The 22,608-nt window shown below is 42.6% G+C and overlaps 1 protein-coding gene and 1 long non-coding RNA gene across 3 annotated transcripts in view; one reads left to right on the plus strand and one right to left on the minus strand.

The window, feature by feature from the left end:
• Window positions 1–21,152, minus strand: part of ZNF366 (zinc finger protein 366) — a 38,995-nt gene extending 17,843 nt beyond the window's left edge. Inside the window, exon 1 of one of the 2 annotated variants that reach the window (XM_081212490.1) lies at window positions 20,994–21,152. The gene's annotated coding sequence lies outside the window, so the exon portion shown is untranslated. Of the gene's footprint in view, window positions 1–11,380; window positions 11,507–20,993 lie in introns of those variants that run through there. The other variant, XM_081212491.1, reaches the window with a different exon arrangement.
• LOC308597076 lies at window positions 11,637–13,798 on the plus strand. Its single transcript, XR_014012820.1, has 2 exons — window positions 11,637–11,935; window positions 13,289–13,798. It is a non-coding gene; the product is annotated as an uncharacterized lncRNA (long non-coding RNA).
• Window positions 21,153–22,608: the final 1,456 nt, after the last annotated feature.

The raw sequence follows: 22,608 nt of genomic DNA on the forward strand, positions 1-22,608 counted from the left end.
TAAACATATTCATACTTTTCTGATCTATGACATATGTTTTCTCTGAGTCATTATTATAATGGTTTTAAACAACCTCCAAGATTCCTGAAAGAATTTGACACTCCTCTAATACTTTCCAACTTCTTTTTGAGAAATCCCCTCACTGCTATGAAATTTCCTCTTCTTGGTAAAATAGGGCTGCCATATGTCCAGATTTTCCTGGACATTACTGGGATTTCAAAGGTGGATTCGACACCCAAAGGCTCAATAAATTTGGGGTTTGTCTAAAAGAAGCTCAACAACTTTCCGGTTTCCCTAAAAACAGCTCAACATTTCCTTTAAAAAGCTCCCAGTTTTTACTTTTTGAAATATGGCAACCCTAGGTAAAAAAAGGAAAAGATAGTGTTGAATTTTCTAGACAATTTCCCGCTCATTCATATATATTGAAATTGAAAGTGTTGTGGTCACTTTCCCAAAGCGGTTTGCTAACACTGACACCTTTAACCAAATTCTGGACACGGCTAAATATTAAAACAAGTATAGCATCCTCCCAAGTGTCAGTGACATTCAGGCCTAAAGTGGTTATTCAGAAGTAGATCTCTTATATTCGATGCAGTTTACTACTACAAAGTACTAGAGTTTTTCCCTTTGTATCTTCGTCTTCATCTGGCTATACATTTATCTAATCAACATTAGGATGACTGAAGTCATTCATTTTCAGTTTTCAGTCCCCCCACATTCCTTTTTTCCCATCTCTGCATCAGCTTTTTTTGGTCTGCTATTTCTACGTACAAAAAGTTATGTGATGTGCAGCACAATCCTACAATCCTTACTATACTAGTATAAGCCCTAATTAGCACATTTTTAAAATCTATTTCTCTAACAAGATATATTATATACCACTTAATAATAATAATAATAATAACCTCTAAGCAATTTACAAAAAATGGTATTTTTTTTAAAGAATAGCAATATAAACATACTTTAAACAATAAAATTATCAAAATATAGCTAAAAATCAACATATTTGAAAAACAAATTGGACACAATAAAACTGCATGTCTGTGTAAAAAGGTAAAGGGACCCCTGACCATTAGGTCCAGTTGTGGCCGACTCTGGGGTTGCAGTGCTCATCTTGCTTTATTGGCCGAGGGAGCCAGCGTACAACTTCTGGGTCATGTGGCCAGCATGGCTAAGCCACTTCTGGCGAAACCAGAGCAGCGAACGGAAATGCCATTTACCTTCCCACTGGAGCGGTACCTATTAATCTACTTGCACTTTGCATGTCTATGTAGCCTTGCCTAAACAAAATAGTTTTTAGCAGTATTGAAAAGAAGGCAACGATGGTGCCTATCTAATACCAATAGTTCAGTGGAAATTATGTTGGAGCAAACGTGCTTAGAACTACATTGTTAATTTTTGGCATACTGAGCAGCAGCATTGCCAGTGCAACCTCCTTTCTGTAAGTTTATATCTAGGAACGACTGTATCCCATTGATTCTCACAATCTGACCAAGTTTCTGAAATGCTCACTATATCTACGCTAACAATTTCTAAGGGAGGTACGGTAGTTGTATTGGTCTCTGTGACACACGTGGATGCGAACTTTGTCTCCATTTCTACTTGAGGAGAAATATTGCAGGACCGAAAAAAGCCATTCATATCAGGGGGTTCTTTCACCTGCTTAATTGCCAATGTCATCATTTGCCAACAATGCCCTTCTATATTTTACACAGGACAAACCTGTCAGCTCAAAATGAGCACCTATATGACATCAGCGGCATGCCCAATACATTGTTCATACAAAAAGCATCTGAAGTCTTATTTTTATTCATTCCCATTGCTTTAGTCTTTCAAAGCCACCATGCTATGTCGAGGTTCTAACTCCCCAGAGCTGCAGAATGGTTAGAACCCGGCTGCCCTAGAGAGACCGGAACGTCACTGTGAGGTTATATTTGGCAACATGCCAATATCATAAGGTCACTGAGCAGAATCCTGGGAACCACACAGAAATATACTCTTTCAGATTAAAATAAACTTGGAAGTGGAGACCAAGCAAAACGTAAAATGGACAAATTTCACCTGCGGAAATTAGACTTTCACCTGATTAAATCAGCGTCTCTGTAAGGCCAGTGAACGAAGGACCTTGGTATAGACTTCTGCTCCTACATGAAAACCTCTAGGTCCCAATTAGGGACAGATTAATAGGTCAGTTTTGGGTTCTCTCTGGTTGTTTTTCCACATTTAAGTTCAGTTCTCCACATAAATTTGCAGCATTTTAGTGCACTTTTCTCCCAAGGCTCACATCTTTGTGTGCAATTTTTCCCAAAACAGACATTTTGGCAAGCCATTTATCTGTAGTCTTCCCCTGCTGCCCCCTCCCCAAATATGCATTTTTGTACAGAAGTAGCCAGCAACGAGGGCAGCAGCGCTTTCCTGACCTCCCAGTACCGGCATTGCTGTGTCTTACTCCGAGAAAGAGAAGGGCAAGGTAGGGAGGTTCACCACACTGCAGATGTTTTGGTGGGAGCACCAGGCTGGTTCCACAGATTCATTCACACCATGCAAACTTCCCCATTGCTTCACCCCTCTCCCTCTCCTTGGTGGCATAGCCTCAATTACATCAGTGCCCAGGGTTGGGGGGCAGCCGAGCACCACCTCTCATCTCTACCAGCTACTCCTCTTTTTATGACCCTCTGTTGGAGGGCCTGCACCACAAAATTCAGAGGAGTACAAGCTTTGAAGGATAGCTGCAGTATTTTAGTTCAGGTGTTCTTCCGGGGAGAGCGGAGAAGGTACGTTTGCGTCATTTACACACACACACACACACACACACACACACACACACACACATATATATATATATATATATATATATATATATATTTAAAATATTGAAATGCAAACAGGGGACACAGAAAGGGCTGAACTCCTCAATGCCTTCTTTGCCTCAGTCTTCTCCGATAAAGAAAACAATGCCCGACCTGAAGAATTTGGAGCAAATGATTCAGCAGAGGAAACACAGCCCAGAATAACTAAGGAGATAGTACAATAATACTTGGCTAGTTTAGATGTATTCAAGTCTCCAGGGCCAGATGAACTGCATCCAAGAGTATTAAAAGAACTGGCAGATGTGATCTCAGAACCACTGGCAGTCATCTTTGAGAATTCCTGGAGAACAGGCGAAGTCCCGGCAGACTGGAGGAGGGCAAATGTTGTCCCTATTTTCAAAAAGGGGAAAAGAGAGGACCCAAATAATTACCGCCCAGTCAGTCTGACATCAATACCAGGGAAGATTCTGGAGCAGATCATTAAGCAAACAGTCTGTGAGCACCTAAAAAGGAATGCTGTGATCACCAATAGTCAGCATGGATTTCTGAAAAATAAGTCATGTCAGACTAACCTGATCTCGTTTTTTGACAGAATTACAAGCCTGGTAGATGAAGGGAACGCAGTGGATGTAGCCTACCTTGATTTCAGCAAGGCATTCGACAAGGTGCCCCATGATATTCTTGTAAAGAAGCTGGTAAAATGCGGTCTTGACTATGCTACCACTCAGTGGATTTGTAACTGGCTGACTGACCGAACCCTGGAGAAGAGTGACTAGTGGGGTGCCACAGGGTTCTGTCTTGGGCCCGGTCTTATTCAACATCTTTATCAACGACTTGGATGATGGACTCAAGGGCATCCTGATCAAATTTGCAGATGACACCAAACTGGGAGGGGTGGCTAACACCCCAGACGACAGGATCACACTTCAAAACGACCTTGACAGATTAGAGAACTGGGCTAAAACAAACAAGATGAACTTTGACAGGGAGAAATGTAAAGTATTGCACATGGGCAAAAAAAATGAGAGGCACATATACAAGATGGGTGACACCTGGCTTGAAAGCAGTACATGTGAAAAGGATCTAGGAGTCTTGGTTGACCACAAACTTGACATGAGCCAACAGTGTGACGCGGCAGCTAAAAAAGCCAATGCAATTCTGGGCTGCATCAATAGGAGTATAGCATCTAGATCAAGGGAAGTAATAGTGCCACTGTATTCTGCTCCGGTCAGACCTCACCTGGAGTACTGTGTCCAGTTCTGGGCACCACAATTCAAGAAGGACAAACTGGAACAAACTGGAACGTGTCCAGAGGAGGGCAACCAAAATGGTCAAAGGCCTGGAAACGATGCCTTATGAGGAACGGCTAAGGGAGCTGGGCATGTTTAGCCTGGAGAAGAGGAGGTTAAGGGGTGATATGATAGCCATGTTCAAATATATAAAAGGATGTCATATAGAGGAGGGAGAAAGGTTGTTTTCTGCTGCTCCAGAGAAGCGGACACGGAGCAATGGATCCAAACTACAAGAAAGAAGATTCCACCTAAACATTAGGAAGAACTTCCTGACAGTAAGAGCTGTTTGACAGTGGAATTTGCTGCCAAGGAGTGTGGTGGAGTCTCCTATTTTGGAGGTCTTTAAGCAGAGGCTTGACAACCATATGTCAGGAGTGCTCTGATGGTGTTTCCTGCTTGGCAGGGGGTTGGATTCGATGGCCCTTGTGGTCTCTTCCAACTCTATGATTCTATGATTCTATGATAAAGTGTGCTTTCATACCAAATATCCCAAAGTGGTATGCAGACGAAAAGCACAGTGTTGCAACAAAGATAATAAACACATAAAATTCATCTGTAGAAACTGCTTGTCAAAGAATCACAGGGGTTTTTTTGGGGGGGGGACTTATCTGAACAATACAGTTTTAAGAAGACGTCAGACCTCTGTTGGCAAGGACCTCCATTTTGTCAACCCCAGCCTCAGCCCTGGTCAAGGCTTGCAGACCCTGCATTGCAATGTGAACTGAATTTCTCCCCATCTCTAGCCCCAGTGCATCCAGGTTGTGCACATAACCCCTTGGTAGTAGATCAATAATAATAATAAATTTTATTTATACCCCACCTTCCCCGGCCAGAGCCAGGCTCAGGGCAGCTAACACCAATAAAAACACAGTAAAAACAAAATTGGGGAAAGGGGGGGGCAATTTAAAATACAGGTTAAAATGCAATTTAAAATGCAGCCTTATTTTAAAGTAGCTGATAAATCAAGACCGTAAGGGGAGGGAAACATAAGTGTCAGACCGAGTCCAAACCAAAGGCCAGGCGGAACAGCTCTGTCTTGCAGGCCCTGCGGAAACTTGTCAAGTCCCACGGGGCCCTAGTCCCTTGTGACAGAGCGTTCCACCACGTCGGGGCCAGTGCTGAAAAGGCCCTGGCCCTAGTTGAAACCAATCTAACCTCCTTGAGGCTCAGGATCTCCAAAGTGTTGTTACTTGTGGACCTTAAGGTCCTCCGCGGGGCATACCAGAAGAGGCGATCCTGTAGGTACATGGGTCCTAGGCCGCATAGGGCTTATAAGGTCAAAACCAGCACCTTAAACCTGACCATGTACTCCACCGGGAGCCGGTACCTGCAGCGATTGCAACCAGCTTGGGTGGCTTTAAAAGAGAATTGGACCAATTCATAGAGGACAAGGCTATTGGTGGCTTCTAGCCAGGATTTCTCTGTTCCTTGTCCACTGTCAGTGGCATCATGGCTCTGAATACCAGTTGCCATTAACCACAGGAGAGGAGAGCGCTCTTGCGATAATGTCCTGCTCTCAGGCTTCCCAACAGCAGCTGGTTGGCCACTGTGAGAACAGGATGCTAGACTATATGGGTCATTGGGCTGATCCAACAGGTTTGTCTTAGGTTCTTGTTATCTTATCAAATCCCCATCGCCCATGGATAGGAATTTGCTTTCTCTTTGCTGTACACGAGCAACTTTAAACCAGCACCAACATCTATTATAGAACTGAACAAAGTTAGAGAGTCGGCTCTACTTTCATGGTACAGATGATTAGATGAAAAAGTAGCTGAACTCGCTGTGTGTGGGAGGTGCGCAGATAACCCAGGATTTTTAAATTATAGGCTCTTATTTCCCACAGAGGGAAGAGCCAGGCTTGCGGGAGGAGAAACAATCTTTTCCTACAGAGATATAAAATTACAAGAAAAGTCGATTTGCTTCTGATAGCATCCACAGATGAGGCTGCCTTGTACAGAAGGGGGTCATCATTTTGCCCAATCCTATCTCTGGTGACAGCAACTCCCCTGAGTCCTTCTCAGCATCAGCTCCTTCCTTTAACTGGAAAGGCCAAAGAATGAACGTGGTATTTTCTGCATGCCAAGCATGTGCTTTGCTACTAGGCTCTGGCCTATTCTCAAGATAGCAACACTCCCACAGTGCACTGAAAAAGGATGTCACAGGCAAAGCAAGTCTCTGACAAAGTGAAATGGCTACTGAGGGCCAAACTCGAAAGGAAAGAGGAGTTGTGAGATTTTGTTGCAGAAGGGCAAAGTGATGGGGGTCAGTGGTACAGTGCAAAAAGAGAGGGGTTTTGCCTTTAGCCCCACATCAGTTCCTTGGTGTAAATGGCCCCCATGAAACAGCCGTTAATTTCAGAGTTTAAAAGACACAGACTCCCATATTAATACCTGTATGTTTTCTCTTACATCGTAAGAGCAGTTTGGGGGATGTGTAATCTCCAGCAGAAAATCAGCATGGGAGGCAAAGGTATAATCAGTCCAAATCAGGGACATATAGAATTTTTGGGGAGGGTGGAAGCCCTCTGAAAAGACAAAGAAGTCTTTGGCAATACCTAATTTGGCCCTGGGGACGCGGGTGGCGCTGTGGGTTAAACCACAGAGCCTAGGGCTTGCTGATCAGAAGGTTGGCGGTTCGAATCCCCGTGACGGGGTGAGCTCCCGTTGCTCATTCCCTGCTCCTGCCAACCTAGCAGTTCAAAAGCACGTCAAAGTGCAAGTAGATAAATAGGTACCGCTCCAGCGGGAAGGTAAACGGCATTTCCGTGCGCTGCTCTGGTTCACCAGAAGCGGCTTAGTCATGCTGGTCACATGACCCGGAAGCTGTACGCCAGTTCCCTCGGCCAATAAAGCGAGATGAGCGCCGCAACCCCAGAGTCGGTCACGACTGGACCTAATGGTCAGGGGTCCCTTTGCCTTTACCTTTACCTTAATTTGACCCTAAGTGTCTTTTGTGTAGCCACAGATCAGCAGTCCAATTAATCTAGGGGTGGTTAATCTGCAGCCTACCAGACATTACTGGACTACAACCCCCATCACCCCAGATCATTGGCGTTTCTGGCTGTGGCTGATGGGAGTTGGAGTCTAACAACTTATTTATTTATTTTATTTTTATCCCGCCTTTTCGCCAGTGCAGGACCCAAGATGGCTCAAAGCATAAATTATAACACATACAACTAAAGGCACACAATAGATATAAACATTTTTAAAAATGAAATAAGTAACCCTTACGGAGGGCTGTAGGTTCCCCAGTCCTGAAGTCATCTGCGTATTTGATTGGAACTGATTGGTGTTAACTGTTTATTTATTGCTATTTACATACTGCTTTTAATTCAAAATTACAACATGGCAGGGGGAGAGCAGTGAAATAAATGCAAGGGATTTTGTAAATCTGTGTTGCATTATTATTATTATTATTAGTAGTATTATTATTTAAAGCAAGTTTGCATGACTACTTATCAAGTTCTGCAAATAAATTGAAATGTACTGCTGGGTCATGAACTAGGTAATGGGTGCTTTAGGTCAGCCAAAATGCATAGTGCTTCAACACTGGAAGCAGAAGTCATTGCCTCCCATACAACAACGGATTAATGATTTGCACTCCCTGTCCTTCCTTGAACTGGCAAAGTATCAGCGTGACCACAAAGAAGAGAAATGCGAGAACATCTGGCCAGCTTTCCTTAAGACTTTTGTGTTGTGGTTAGCAGTCTGGTATATATTTGAATTAACAATTTATATGGTCACATTAGCTCCTGTTCCCCTTTCCTATTTTGACTCGCCACATTTTCACATCAGTGGGTGGTTTTTGTTGTTGTTAAGTCCTCGTGAAAATTCACCAGCATTTTAGTGTGAATTTCTAAAGACTCTCCTCCTGAAGAGAGGGGAGTGGTTGTGGGTGGGAGCCCGAGCCCCGCCTCTAGCAGGGGGCGTTAGCCCCCTGCCTCCCACTTACCTGGCTGGCGCCCATGCCCATCGGCAGGCACCCAATCAGGTGCCTCCGAGTGGGTGTGTATAGCAGCCTTAATACGGCGGCGCCAGCCCCTCCTCAGCCTCACTCTTCGTCATCCCATCGCGATTCACCCACCCTCCACTCCCTTTGAGCTCAGGGCTTAGTTTCCCTTGGCCTTGCTATGGACCTTAGGTTGGTCGCTCTGGTTGTCCGGGGGGGGGGGGGCTGGTAGGAATTTTTCCATTTGGCATTAGGCTTTTTGGTTTTTTCGCCTACCTCATAGCAATCATCACAACTTTTGTGGTATTGGTGGGTTGGTTAGGCATTGGAATAATGTGTTGTGGTGTCGAAGGGCTAGGTGTGGCCATCGCCTATGCCTTCAATTTTTGGGTATTCCATTAAAGGAATCTGGCGGTCGTGTGTTCTGTCCGATGCCTGCTTGGCGGGAGGCCATGGCACGACCCTCGGTGACATCAGGGGTGAGCCTATAGTTGGATTAGCATCAACAGGCTCCACCTACTGGTGAATAAACCCCCCTTGTTTCAGACTCACCCCTCTCTGAGGGGGTGGAGTCAGATGATGTAATCCAATGCCTAAGCCAATACCTTTTCACTTGCTGTAATCAATAAAGTTGTGGCCTTTTCTTGCCCATTAACCTTATATCACATGGCCTTGTGTATTCATTCCACTTTGGGGGGGGGGAATCGGGTCCTCGAACCACAATATACATTTTTGTGCGCAATTTTGCCTCATATACACATTCTGGTATGCAATTTTGTCCATGTATACATGGAAAAACAATTTCTCTTACTGTGTGTGTGTTCCCTTAATCATGCCATTTTTCACTATGCGTTTCTGTGCACAGTCATGTCTGTTTGTGCATGTTGCTTGGCTGGAAAAAGGCATTGCAAAATTCAGAGAAGTGTGAATTTTGAACTGTAAGAACATCAGAAGAGCCCTGCTGGGTGAGGCCTGTGGCCCATCTAGTCTGACGTTCTTTTCTCACAATGGCCAGCCAGGTGTTTGAGGGAAATCTACAAGTGGGGCCTGAGCACAAAGCATGCTCTTCTCGTGTGGTTTCCATCCAAGTTGGTGACCATCATTGCCTCCTGTGGGACCAATAGTTTAACTATACACTGCATAAAGAAGTACTTTCTTTTATCTGTCCCGAATCTGACCCAACATTCAGCTTCCTTGGAAGTTCATGAGGTCTAGTGTTGTGAGAGATGCATTTTCTGTGTCCATGTTCCCTATGTTGTTGTTTAGTCATTTAGTCGTGTCCGACTCTTCGTGACCCCATGGACCAGAGCATGCCAGGCACTCCTGTCTTCCACTGCCTCCCACAGTTTGGTCAAACTCATGCTGGTAGCTTCAAGAACACTATCCAACCATCTCGTCGTCTGTCGTCCCCTTCTTCTTGTGCCCTCAATCTCTCCCAACATCAGGGTCTTTTCCAGGGAGTCTTCTCTTCTCATGAGGTGGCCAAAGTACTGGAGCCTGAGCTTCAGGATCTGTCCTTCCAGTGAGCACTCAGGGTTGATTTCCTTAAGAATGCAGAGGTTTGATCTTCTTGCAGTCCATGGGACTCTCAAGAGTCTCCTCCAGCACCATAATTCAAAAGCATCAATTCTTCGGCGATCAGCCTTCTTTATGGTCCAGCTCTCACTTCCATACATCACTACTGGGAAAACCATAGCTTTTACTATACGGACCTTTGTTGGCAAGGTGATGTCTCTACTTTTTATGTTCCCTATGCCACGCAAAATTTTATAATCTTACTCGCCTTCCCTCTAAAGTAAAAAGTCCCAAACACTGTGTTTCAGTTTGCATATTGTTTTGGGAAATGAAATTTAGGAAAGTTTGAGTTTAATGCAACCTGAATTGAATTTCTCCTCCACCCCTCTTCTGCCCCACTGCCATTTGAAGCACAGGAGTTCCTGTTGATCTCGTTTGTTTCTTAGTCTTTGCCACACAGGTTGAGAATCTCTCCTCTGTTTGTTGCCATTCTGGTCATATGTAAAATGCCACTTGGAGTATAACACATCTGCCATTCACATATTCAGCCTACAGGGAATTAATTCTGAAGCCGTGACTCAACCCCCTCCTGCCTCTGTTCTCTGTATCCTCCTTCTATTGCTGACATTTCCATGGAGATTTTAAGCCCCCCTGAACCAAGTGCAGAGGCGAAGGCAACTTTAGCATATCTTTCTCATGAAGCAAAGGGAAGCACAGCTTAATCAGAATAATTTTATAGCTCATCTCAAATAGTTTCACAAAATGCCTTAGGAGTTGTTATCACATTAGGAAAAGCTTTCTGAATGACACAAGATCAAGCACATCAAGTTCTTCCAGAAATAAAGTCTGCATACAGGAACATTACAGAAATCAATTTTTAAATATAGGTGTCAAGGATATCTGCACATCACATCTGGGACATCCTTCATAAAAGATGTTGACTGTGTATTTAGCGATGCATATTCTGTCCCAAAGAATTCTAATTCACAAAGCACTTAAGTGGGTAGACTTGGCTTTAAGCCTGCAATTATAGTCAATTGGAGTATTTCACCTTTTAAAATCATGAGTATTCCCAGTTTAAAAGTTTGGAGATTAGACAAATTTCATAATTTCTTATTTAAGGTATTTGCAGCCCACTTTTCAGTTTAAAACAAAGCTCTCAGTTAATATCAAACTAATAATTTCAACCTTAAAATAACAATTAGTTAGCAATTTAGTTGTCAATGGTCTTACAGTTTGATGTTCCCATGATGCCCACAAAACAGGTCAAATATAATAAGAACTGGTCTATTCGGGTCTATAGCAGAGCTGGACTGAAAGGTTTTATATTTCATAAGTTGCTGAGTGTCCAAATGTTGGTGTAAAAATGCAACCATTTGAAGTTTGAAACCAGCATTTGACATTCAAATGTTGTCTTTTGTATTGGTGAAATCAATGATATCAATATAAAATTTGCTAAGGCTGCAAATCCTATGACCCTTGAAAGGGTATCCCAGGGGCCTTTGGGTGTTTCATTTCTTTTCTTTTTTATAATTTGTTTTATTGGTTTTACATAATTTTATACATTTTAACTTTAACCATTTCAAAACATTAAAATAAAAGGTTATTTCAAACCTTCGGACCTCCCTCTCCCCCTCCATGGGTTATATATATGTATATATTCTGCATCTTTTACCATTATCTATCTGTTATATTTCCATAGTTACCATAGTTCATTTCACATTACAAGTGTCATTGTATCCCTGACAATGATTTTAACTGTTTACAGTGGTCTTTTAAATATGTTAAATATTTATTCCAGTCTTTTAGAAATACTTGATCTTCCTGGTTTCTGATCTTTCCCGTCAGTCTCGCCATCTCTGCATACTCCATCAGTTTAATCTGCCATTCTTCTCTGGTCAGCACTTCTCCCTCCTTCCATCCATTGGGTGTTTCAGGTCTCCCTCTCTGAGGATGGCCTGACATCAGAAAGGGATATCCAAGACTACTTCCTACCACCATGGAAACCTCTGCAGCCTTGACCTTACTGATGTCAGAGTTCCAACACTGCTAAAGACAAAGGGGCAGAATGTGTCATGACCCCAGAAACAAGCAGTGACCAGGATACTGAGACAGAGTCTACAGGGTCACCCACTAGGAGACAGACCATGTTTCTGGCCCCAAGCCTAAAACTTATGGGACCACCGAACCAGAAACTGGCAGGAAGGAGCCCACTGAGCCACATCCCAAAGCACCAGGGCCTTCAGAATTAGAGCCAGGACCTTCAGGGGTGCCTTCGCCTGTGCCTCTCACAGTACCTCACCAGTCCAACAGCACAAAGAGCACACCGGGCTGCAGACCATGGAGCTTAGGAGAACTGCCTACCTTCTGGTCAGAGGGCTGGCTCTTTAAAAAACTCTAGACCTCTAAAAGGGAACAGAGTTGGACTGGAGGCAGACGCTCAAAAGACTTAAGTTCACTTGTTGGAACAAGTTTCTCACTAGGAGCTCTCCTTAGTGCTGAAACAACTAACTTGCATTGCCCTGTGGGCTCCTTTGGGAGAACAGCGCATGACGTTGTGTTGAGGGTGGATCAGGAATGTGTTGGAGTGGATTTAAAGGAGGCATAAGTCTACAGGGTCCACAACTTTCTCAGTCACTCAATGCCCCCTCCCAAAAATCTATATGGGAGTACATAATAGTGAACACAATACTGAATCATACTGAACACAATCAGTACAATTATTATTTTTTTTATGTTGCTAAGAAGTAAGCCCTTCTGTGTTTAGCAAGGCTTACTCTCAGGTAAATGAGTTTAGGATATCTAGACAGTGGGACTTAAATGTGGTGACCTCCAGATGTTGAATGACAACTCTCTTTATGCCCAGCCAACACAGCCAAGGGTTAATGGGAGTTGGAATTCAACAACATCTGAAGGACACCACACAAGTTATGCCATTGTCTAGTTCAGTGTTCTTCAACTTTGAGTCCAAATGTTGTACTACAATTCCCACCATCCCTTCCCATTGGTTACACAATCTGGGGATGGGTGGAGTTCTAGTCCAACAATGAACTTAGAATGCAAGGCTGAAGAACACTGATGTAGTCTGTTGTGCTCTTAAAGGGTACTTTTTTAAGGGGAGAAAGAAAATGTGATAAAGAAAGGCAGTATTCCTCAAAGAAAAAATGATTTTCATAAATACAAAACCTTTCCAATGGAAAGGGTTTCAAGAACAGTAATAGATATGCATACATCCTTCATCTACATAAACAAATTAAGTCAGTTGAGGGGAGAGGTCAGCAAACCTGAATTGTAATGTTGCTATATCCTTGCTTGGCCTTTAGGCTTGTCCCTCAGTCCTGCCTCCTGGCTTTGTTCTCAACTTGTTCTTTGGGCTTTTGGTTCCCAATTGGTGACTCATCCCAGTCCGGACAGTGAACAGCAGCAAAAGAAGCAGTGCTGTGGTGAGCTGCTCACATAGCAGTTTTTTTGTTCGTTTGTTACATTTCTAACCCTTCTGTTCTACCCAAATGGGCTCAGGGTGGCACCAAAGGAGCATTGCTTTAAAGTTTGCATTTCTTTAACTGTTTTGATTAATGGTGTTGGAACTGGAAGCCAGTAGAAAGCTGCTCAAGATGCCCATGACCTTGAATGAGTTGGAAATAGCAGTAAAGTACACACACGCAGATGTGCACAAGGAAAGGCTGGCTGACATCTCACTTCTCTATTGGAAATTACCTTCAGGTGCGGATTTGGACTACAGAATGAGGCATTTTCCCAACAAGAACCACTTCCTATCTTCATTCAGTTCCCATCCACATTACTAAAGTGGAACTGAAGACGTGACAACCCTTTTAAGGGTTGTTGAAGAACACAAGTAAGAAAGACTCAGGATGACTTCAGCAAGGCAGCAATCACGTTCATCCGAAACAATCACACAGTGCAGTACAATTTAGGAAGCATTCACCATTCCAGACCAAGTGTGCATGGGCCAGGGTTTTTTGGCTCCTTCCAGCAACAATTTAGTCACACAAAGGTGTTTGTGGTTCATCTCGAAGGGCAAGGTGGAAAGTAAAGGATGCCAAAATATTCTACACAAACGCTATGCTATAGAACCAAAGAACATTACCCTCTCTGTCACTCCCTCTCTCTCTCCCCCCAACTGAATGCGATCTAGAATGATAGTGTCTCATATAAAATGTAAACCAACTGTGAAAAAGACTCTATAAATAAAAAATGAAGGTGCTATATGTACTTTTCCCTGTTTGCTTGTTTTGTGACACAGGAAAATCTCTAATTAAACTAATTTTTTTAAACAATATTGAATGCACAGCTCCTGGTGGATATGAACATCTGAGCCTAAAAGTAAAGGGACCCCTAACCGTTAGGTCCAGTCGTAGCCGACTGGGGTTGCGGTGCTCATCTCCCTTTATTGGCTGAGGGAGCCGGCGTACAGCTTCTGGGTCATGTGGCCAGCATGACTAAGCCGCTTCTGGCGAACCAGAGCAGCGCACGGAAACGCCGTTTACCTTCCTGCCAGAGCAGTACCTATTTATCCACTTGCACTTTGACGTGCTTTCGAACTGCTAGGTTGGCAGGAGCAGGGACCGAGCAATGGGAGCTCACCCCGTTGCGGGGATTCAAACTGCCAACCTTCTGACTGGCAAGCCTTAGGCTCTGTGGTTTAGACCACAGCGCCACCCGCATCACTAATAGGGACTCCCCGCAAGACCTGAGTGATCAACCAAGTATATAAAGCATTAGGCAGTCCCTGAACCTTTCAAACACTAAATCCATTTGAAAACTGGTATGAATTAAGCAACAAGTTGAGACAACAGATCTTTAGAAAGCCTTCCAGGCCCATTGTGCAACGTTTCTGTCCCTTTTTGCTATTCAGCATGGTTTTAGGTTTTCTACTTTTATTCCTTGCTATTCGTTCTTTACTGTTTATCATTTTATTGTGGATTTCTTTTTACTTTAATTCCTTGTTTTATATTGTTGGGTCCTTACAGGTGCAGTGTTGGGGTGTAAATGTTTTAAATCAGGAAATGAACGATCTGCCTAGAAACTGTCCATATTCTGCACGGACATCTACATGGCTGTTTCCCCTCAAAGAACAGCTACTCTGATTTTATTTGGCACTAAATCTTCCACTCCAGTTTCAGAAGATTTTATTTTTTATTTTTTATTTGGAATGAAATATTCACAATCTCTGCAAGAATCTACAAGCTAATGTGAAATATTTAATAAATCATTTAATATAAAAATATTTTTAAAATATTAAACATTTTGAATATTAAATGCAATATAACAAGAACAGCAAGAACACATTGTCTCATAAAACACAACACCGGTATAATCTCTAAAGTAACTGGGGCTACACATTTTGGAAAACTCTCTCTCTCTCTTTCTCCCTCTGCCCCCCCCCCCTCTCTCTCTCTCTCTCTCTCTCTCTCTCTATATATATATATATATATATGCAGGTTTTGGTGTCTTCGGGTGTCTTCCCGTGTAAGAGTTGGGGTGTCTAGGCGACGTTTCGACGAGGTCTCACTCGTCATCTTCAGGCTGGTGCTTTCGGCTTCTTGTTGCTAGAACAGAGCAGGATCTCAGTGTTTGAGTTCCTATAAATACTGTTGAGGGGGTGTGGTGTATAGCCTCCAACGTTCTGGGCAGAGAGGGAGTTCCCAGGTTAGTGTGCCTTTTCTTCTTTTGTTCCTTAATTACTTGAGGGATATCTTGAGTGATTTCTTGAGTGATATTCTGAGTACCACTTAGGAGGGTCATTAGGTGTGGATTAGTTGCTAAAGCTTTCGTGTCTTGACCTCTTGAGCTTGTGAAGAGTTTTTCTGAGAAGATGGCTGTACTGCACTTAGTTGTGCTCTGGCTTGGCTTCGTGTATAGGGGCGAGCTGTGGTTTTGTGCCCTGTGCCAGCCAGATCTGTGTAGGGATTGCAGGGGGGTGCAGCATCCGGAGGTGCCACTATGGTTTGGCTACTGGATGGTGTCTGTACTTTATCTGTGGAGATAAATCAACCACACCAGACCCAAACCCAGACCCTCTCCACAGATAAAGTACAGACACCATCCAGTAGCCAAACCATAGTGGCACCTCCGGATGCTGCACCCCCCTGCAATCCCTACACAGATCTGGCTGGCACAGGGCACAAAACCACAGCTCGCCCCTATACACGAAGCCAAGCCAGAGCACAACTAAGTGCAGTACAGCCATCTTCTCAGAAAAAACTCTTCACAAGGTCAAGAGGTCAAGACACGAAAGCTTTAGCAACTAATCCACACCTAATGACCCTCCTAAGTGGTACTCAGAATATCACTCAAGAAATCACTCAAGATATCCCTCAAGTAATTAATGAACAAAAGAAGAAAAGACACACTAACCTGGGAACTTCCTCTCTGCCCAGAACGTTGGAGGCTATACACCACACCCCCTCAACAGTATTTATAGGAACTCAAACACTGAGATCCTGCTCTGTTCCAGTAACAAGAAGCCGAAAGCACCAGCCTGAAGATGACGAGTGAGACCTCGTCGAAACGTCGCCTAGACACCCCAACTCTTACACGGGAAGACACCCGAAGACACCAAAACCTGCATATATATATATATATATATATATATATATATATATATATATATATATATTCCAGTATCCATAACGAAGCAATGATATGCAATATGTTATTGTTGCTTTTCTCCCTCTCACGTTTCCTCCTTTTTTACTAGAAGGAACAAATAAGCCCATTAACCAACCAACTAAACCAAGTAGTCTTATGTACCTTTAAAATGAATTCACACACAAAAAAAACCCTGTTAAATGCCAGCAGATTACTCAGAAGGTAAACCAAAGATCTTTGACACTAGTTCTGTGACTCTCAGGGTGTTTCCAGATGGGGCTTTCATACTGTAAACAGGTCACTAGCAACAGTGTATTTCATTTCATTATTATTTTTTAATTATCAGGATTTCCCCAGAAAGGGTATGTCTGAATTTTGAAATTTTTCATTAGGTCAACCTGTTCTTAACTTCCGGCTTTTTATCAATAGTTTTAATGTATATTTTATATTTTATGTAAATCACTTGCATTATTTATGATTAAGTGGTGTACAGCTTCTGTTAAATAAATAAATAAAAATTAAATGGGGACTGGCATTTCCCCCCCTGACAATTTCATGTGACACTACAAAAACACTTGTACTTATGTGGGTCACTGATCCCTCCCCCCCATAAAAAAATACCCAATCTGCAAGCACGCACACACACCAATCCTGTCTGCTTGGCTGCAGTGAGAAACAGACTATATGGACCTTTGATCTGATCCAGCATGGAATCATTTATACCAGAAATGGGGCACCGGTGGCCCTTCAGATGTAGGTCCCATCCCTTGCCACAGCTCCTCCCAACCTCCCTTACCACAGGCCATTGAGGCTGGGGCTGATAGGAACCAACATCTCAAGGGGATTGTTCTAGAATCTAGATAATACTTGGGGTCCTTTCCAACTCTACAATTCTACGATTCTATGATCTGTTTCCCTTTCCTGGTTTATACCAGAAACCTTAACTACAAGGCAGAGGTAATTACTTGCTCTACTCCAGCGCAACACTGACCCAATTCTTCACGAGGAAAGGCACTGACATGGAAATTCTTAGCCAGAAAACTATTATGCCATTATGTGATATGCTTCTAAATATCAGTCACAAACATGAGAGCACTATTGTGTTCATGTCCTGCTTGGGGGATTCCCATAAGCATCTGGTTGGCCACAAAATGCTGGACTAGACAGGCCTTTGATCGGGACATTATTATGTTCTTAAGCTGTTTGCTTTGAGCCCCGGTGTTCGCTATGAGGAAAACAAATTCACAGAATTCTCTGCAAGGGGATAGGATAGGCCTCTGCTCCCTTACCACCACTGCCCTGTGCTTGACAGACCACACTAACCATGTCCTTTTGTGGCACAGCTGCTCCCTTTGGGAAATGGCTTCCACTTTGGGGATGCAGGGCTGTAGCTCAGTGGTAGACAATCTACTTTCCATGCAGAAGGTTCTAGGGGTTCAGCCTCTGACAACTCCAGGTAGGGCTGAGAAAGACCCTCTTCTGAAACTCTGAAGGGCTACTACCAGTGAGTGTAGACATCACTGAAGTTAGACGGACCAAGACGAGTGTAGACATCACTGTAGTTAGACGGACCAAGCTTCATTATACGGAAGCTTTCTATAGTATTCCAATGTTATTGACACAAAAGCAGTGATGGGCTTGTGAGTCACAGCATTGGAGCTAAGCCCCCGAGAGATTTTCCCACTTTTTAAAGCATTCAAGGAGGCTTACAGTTTCATGACCCAACTGCCTCAAAAAATGGAGATGCAAAAGAGCCCCAAGTCAAATAAGAAGGCATTGATCTAAGACTGTAAAATGGCGGAGCTTTAAGGGCTGCTGAACTTCCCATACAATCAGTGCAGAGGGGTGAGTCTCCCTTTAGCAGTATAGCTGTTTTGGTAAAATCTAATGATGTTATCTAATATATCAGGTAATGTGTTTTGGACCACAACTCCCATCAGTCCCAGGCAGCACAACTGTGCTAGCTGAATCTGGGGAAAGGCATAGCTGGAAACATCTGGAAAGCACTGGATTGAGGATGGCTGTATTCATCATCATAGTCTGGTTAGCTTTGAACAACATCACATCCTTACATTAAGAGAAGACTCAGTGCTAGATCCATAGCTGTCAACTTGCAGATTTGAAAATAAGGGACCAGCAACCTTGAAAATAAGGGACCAGCAGCCAAAATAAGGGACCTGCAGCCTCACCTGTTCCAGGCACTCCAGTCTTCCTGTCCTCCTGCAGTCTGGTCAAACTCATGCTGGTAGCTTCGAGAACACTGTCCAACCAACTTTGTAACCAGAGGTTCAACTGAATAGAATCTGAATCACATGCACCACAAGGCCTATGCAGCCTCAACTTAAGATAGCTCCCCGGCCTGGCTTTGCACTGCAAAGTTTGCAGCAGCACGTGCAACAAAATGGCGTCCAGAATTCGAAAACCCCCTCAGCTTGCATTAACTAGCCACACACAAGGCATGCAAGCTCCACCCCCAGTCGTTCTTAGACTTCTTATTAGGTGAGCAACACAGCGAAGCAACACAGTTGGAGCCTCCCTCCTCCCTGGCCGGCAGGGAGGGAGGGAGAGGAGCTGCTTCCTTTGAAATTTAAGGGACATCATTTAAGGGACATCCATCAATAAGGGACAGCAGCGGGACATGGCGCTGGAATAAGGGACTGTCCCTTCAAATAAGGGACACTTGACAGCTATGCCAAACATATAGAACCACCCTATGCATGTTTATTTGTAAGTGTCCTGCTGAGTTCAGTGGGGTGCGCTCCACAGTGAGTGTATATAGGATTACAGCCGTAATGAAAACACAGCTCTATCCTACAACAGGCCCCTTACCTGGAGTTTGTGTATCATATGAACAAGTCATACTCATATTTTAAACACCTTCATTGCATCATCTCCCATAAATTCAGCCTTTTCTATTAAGTCACCCCTCAGCTTCTTACTATGTAATCGGTAGCTGAAAAGTACCTCTTACAAGATCCTGGTATGGCACAATTAATGACTGAGCCTACAAAATCATGACTTGAAGCCTTTATAATGCAATCCTATACATTATAGGATTGAGTCCTGTTGAGTTGAATAGGGTTTACTGCTAGGTTAATGGAATGCAGCCTTAAAACTCTAATTTCCTTGAGAGAAATATTACCATTGATCAATATATTGCCTTTTTTAAAAGACAAACACAACCGCTTGCAATTGTTTTTGTACATAACAGAGTTCCAAAAATCCCTGCTTACTATGCAGTTCAGCAGGTTCACTGGTATGGTACACTCTCAAGAGTGAAGACACATGAGATGTGAAGAATTAACATGTGAAATGTGAAATATTGTTCCCATATTATATCCTCTGCTTTATCACAGAAGTAGTAGGGATCAAAAAACCATTCAGTTCTTCACGCGTCAGCCACAGGAAAAGAGCAGGTGCGCTCCCATCAGATATCAAAGAAATAAACAACTATCTAACTTTTAGAAGACATCTGAAGGCAGCCCTGTTTAGGAAAGTTTTTAATGTTTGAAATTTTATTCTGTTTTTAATGCTCCGTTGAAAGCCACCCAGAGTGGCTGGGGAAACCCAGCCAGATGGGTGGGGTATTATTATTATTATTATTATTATTATTATTATTATTATTATTATTATTATTATTATTATCATCATCATTAATTCCCAGATTTGTGAGCAGGTGAATCAAGGCATACTACAATTCTAGGCCAGGCAACCCTACCCCTGCTCATTCTAGATATATTCACAATGCACACATACACACTTGACCCATGGTTAGGTTTCTACTATAACCAAAATATAACAAGCCAGTTCCTGAGCCTGTGTAACAACTACCTACTACTAGACTCCCAAAAGGAACTAGGGAATTAAATTCCATGCCTCCAAAACGTTTCTACTTTCCCACTATTTGGGGCACAACAAAGCAAGAACAACAAGAACAACAACTTGTGGTTTCAGAGCAGTGAAACAGTTATATGATTTAGATTTTTCTAGAACAGATGTTTGCAGCACTAAAGGACACTGGTGCTGCTATGGGGGCAAGCAATCCCTTATAAAGAATGCAGATGTAACTAGTGATAGAGGAGAAATTCAATTAAGTTTCCATTTCAAGCCAAATGTATCAAATTCACATTAAAAATAATAATTATGTGAACCAAAACACAGCTATCCTTCAAAATTCGCACTTATCCGAACATTGTGATGCATTTCTCCAACCAGCCGGTATTTACATAAATGCCCGTATTAGGGGTAAGTGTGCATAAAAATGAAGCTCTTAGTGAAAATAGCATGTAAAAATCCATTATATTAGAAAAAATGTTGTAAAAAAAGTGTGCAATAGTAAAAACTGCATATAAAAATATGTCTGTTAGGAGAAATCCACACTAAAATGCAGATGAATTTTAATGAGAATTCTTTTTTTATTTTTTTTAAAAAACACAACTTGCTTCAAATGTAGAGAACTGAATTTAAGACAGGGAAACTGAGAAACTGAGAGAAGAACTGAAATTGACAGATCCTTTCAACTCTGGTGATAGCATTCTGTAATCAAGATGCTCATTCTGTTTTATGTGGCTGGGGGATAGGAATAATCCTTTAAAATAAGAGAATCTGGCAATGTTAAAATACACCGAGAAACTTTTAACAGTTCCCTTTCTGCTGAAATTATCCATCTTCCTGTCTCTTAGATCTCTGATGGCTTGCTTCAGAAAATGTAAAACTGGAGCGTAATCCAGCCCAAAGCAGCATTTTCCTGTGATATCTCCTGAATTTATTAAAGTTTCACATTGTTACCTTCAGTGCATTGGGAAGTTTAACTTACCAGCTGCTGACACTGCTCTGGTGGCCCAAGTTCTCTACCTGCTTCCTAATGGGCAGCCTCTGTCGCTTCTTGAGTAGGGAACTGTGGTTGATTTAGAAAATAAGGAGGGACAGTGTTTCAAATGACTTAAGAAAGAGAACAGGAACAATCACTTCGTTCTGGGGTTGTTGGTTGTTTTTTTTTCATTTTCTTCTCTCAGATGAGTTCTGTACCTTCAGAAAGAAGGAAGGAAGGGAGGGGAGAGGAAGTCAACAGCCCTTTAGCTTTCCTGCAAAAAAAATAAGGAAACGGCAGATAGCCATCTCATTTTCTCTCAAACAAAATGGTTGGAAAAATAAATATCACTAAACCAAAAGAAATTCCTCAAGTATTATATCTTTATGATGGATTTCGTAGGGTGTAATTTATAACTCGATGGGTGGAATGCGATCAAAACAAACACAATGTTCCAAAACGTAGAGCCTTGCCTTTGGGGAGTAAGATGCCCATATCTAGAAGCATTTTAACAGCCCTAGCCAGAAGAATAAAGGCAGGGAAAATATACAAGGCAATTCAAAGACGGGGGAAAGATCTCGGTGTACACAAATAAAACGAATAGCCTCAATAGTAGGTTTATTAAAGAATAAATGTACATAAAGAAAGAAAATGGGTTCAGGCTTTTTGTGTGCTTTTGATGAGGTGAACATATAAATCTGAAGTGCAATCGTAGGCATGTTTATTCAGAAGTCCTATATATATATATATATATATATATATATATATATATATATATATATATATATATTTGCTTTCGTAGATTTTCACGGGTACAGGAATGCAGGTTTTGGTGTCTTCGGGTGTCTTCCCGTGTAAGAGTTGGGGTGTCTATATATATATAGGATTTATAGGAACTCAACAGTATTTATGGGAACTCAAACACTGAGATCCTGCTCTGTTCCAGTGGCAAGAAGCCGAAAGCACCAGCCTGAAGATGACGAGTGAGACCTCGTCGAAACGTCGCCTAGACACCCCAACTCTTACACGGGAAGACACCCGAAGACACCAAAACCTGCATTCCTGTACCCGTGAAAATCTACGAAAGCAAATATATATATATATATATATATATATATATATATATATATATATGAGAGAGAAAATTGCTGCTTGCCACAAGTACTATCCCAAAAGATCATTTATTGCAAGAGCGCTCATTGTGCTCTTGCCAGGGGGGGAGATCTTTTGCCCCTGTGTTGAGGGATGGTTACTACAGGAGATCTTCTGACACATGAACATGGCTTGAGCAAAGATAGGAATTATTTGTGGCACCTCTCACAGCATGTGTGGCTGATCATTCCTTTCTGTTTTGAGCCTGGATCAGTTGCTGCCACAGGCGTAGCCAAACTAAGCCTCCTGGTGTATATTTTGCTCTAGGACAGGGATAGGCAACCTAAGGCCCGGGGGCCAGATGCGGCCCAATCGCCTTCTCAATCCAGCCCACGGACAGTCCAGGAATCAGTGTGTTTTTACATGAGTAGAATGTGTCTTTTTATTTAAATGCATCTCTGGGTTATTTGTGGGGCATAGGAATTCGTACATATTTTTTTTCAAAATATGGTCCGGCCCACCACATGGT

The sequence above is a fragment of the Podarcis bocagei genome (genome assembly GCF_964188305.1).
Source record: "Podarcis bocagei genome assembly, chromosome: 11".
NCBI classification, from domain to species: domain Eukaryota; kingdom Metazoa; phylum Chordata; class Lepidosauria; order Squamata; family Lacertidae; genus Podarcis; species Podarcis bocagei.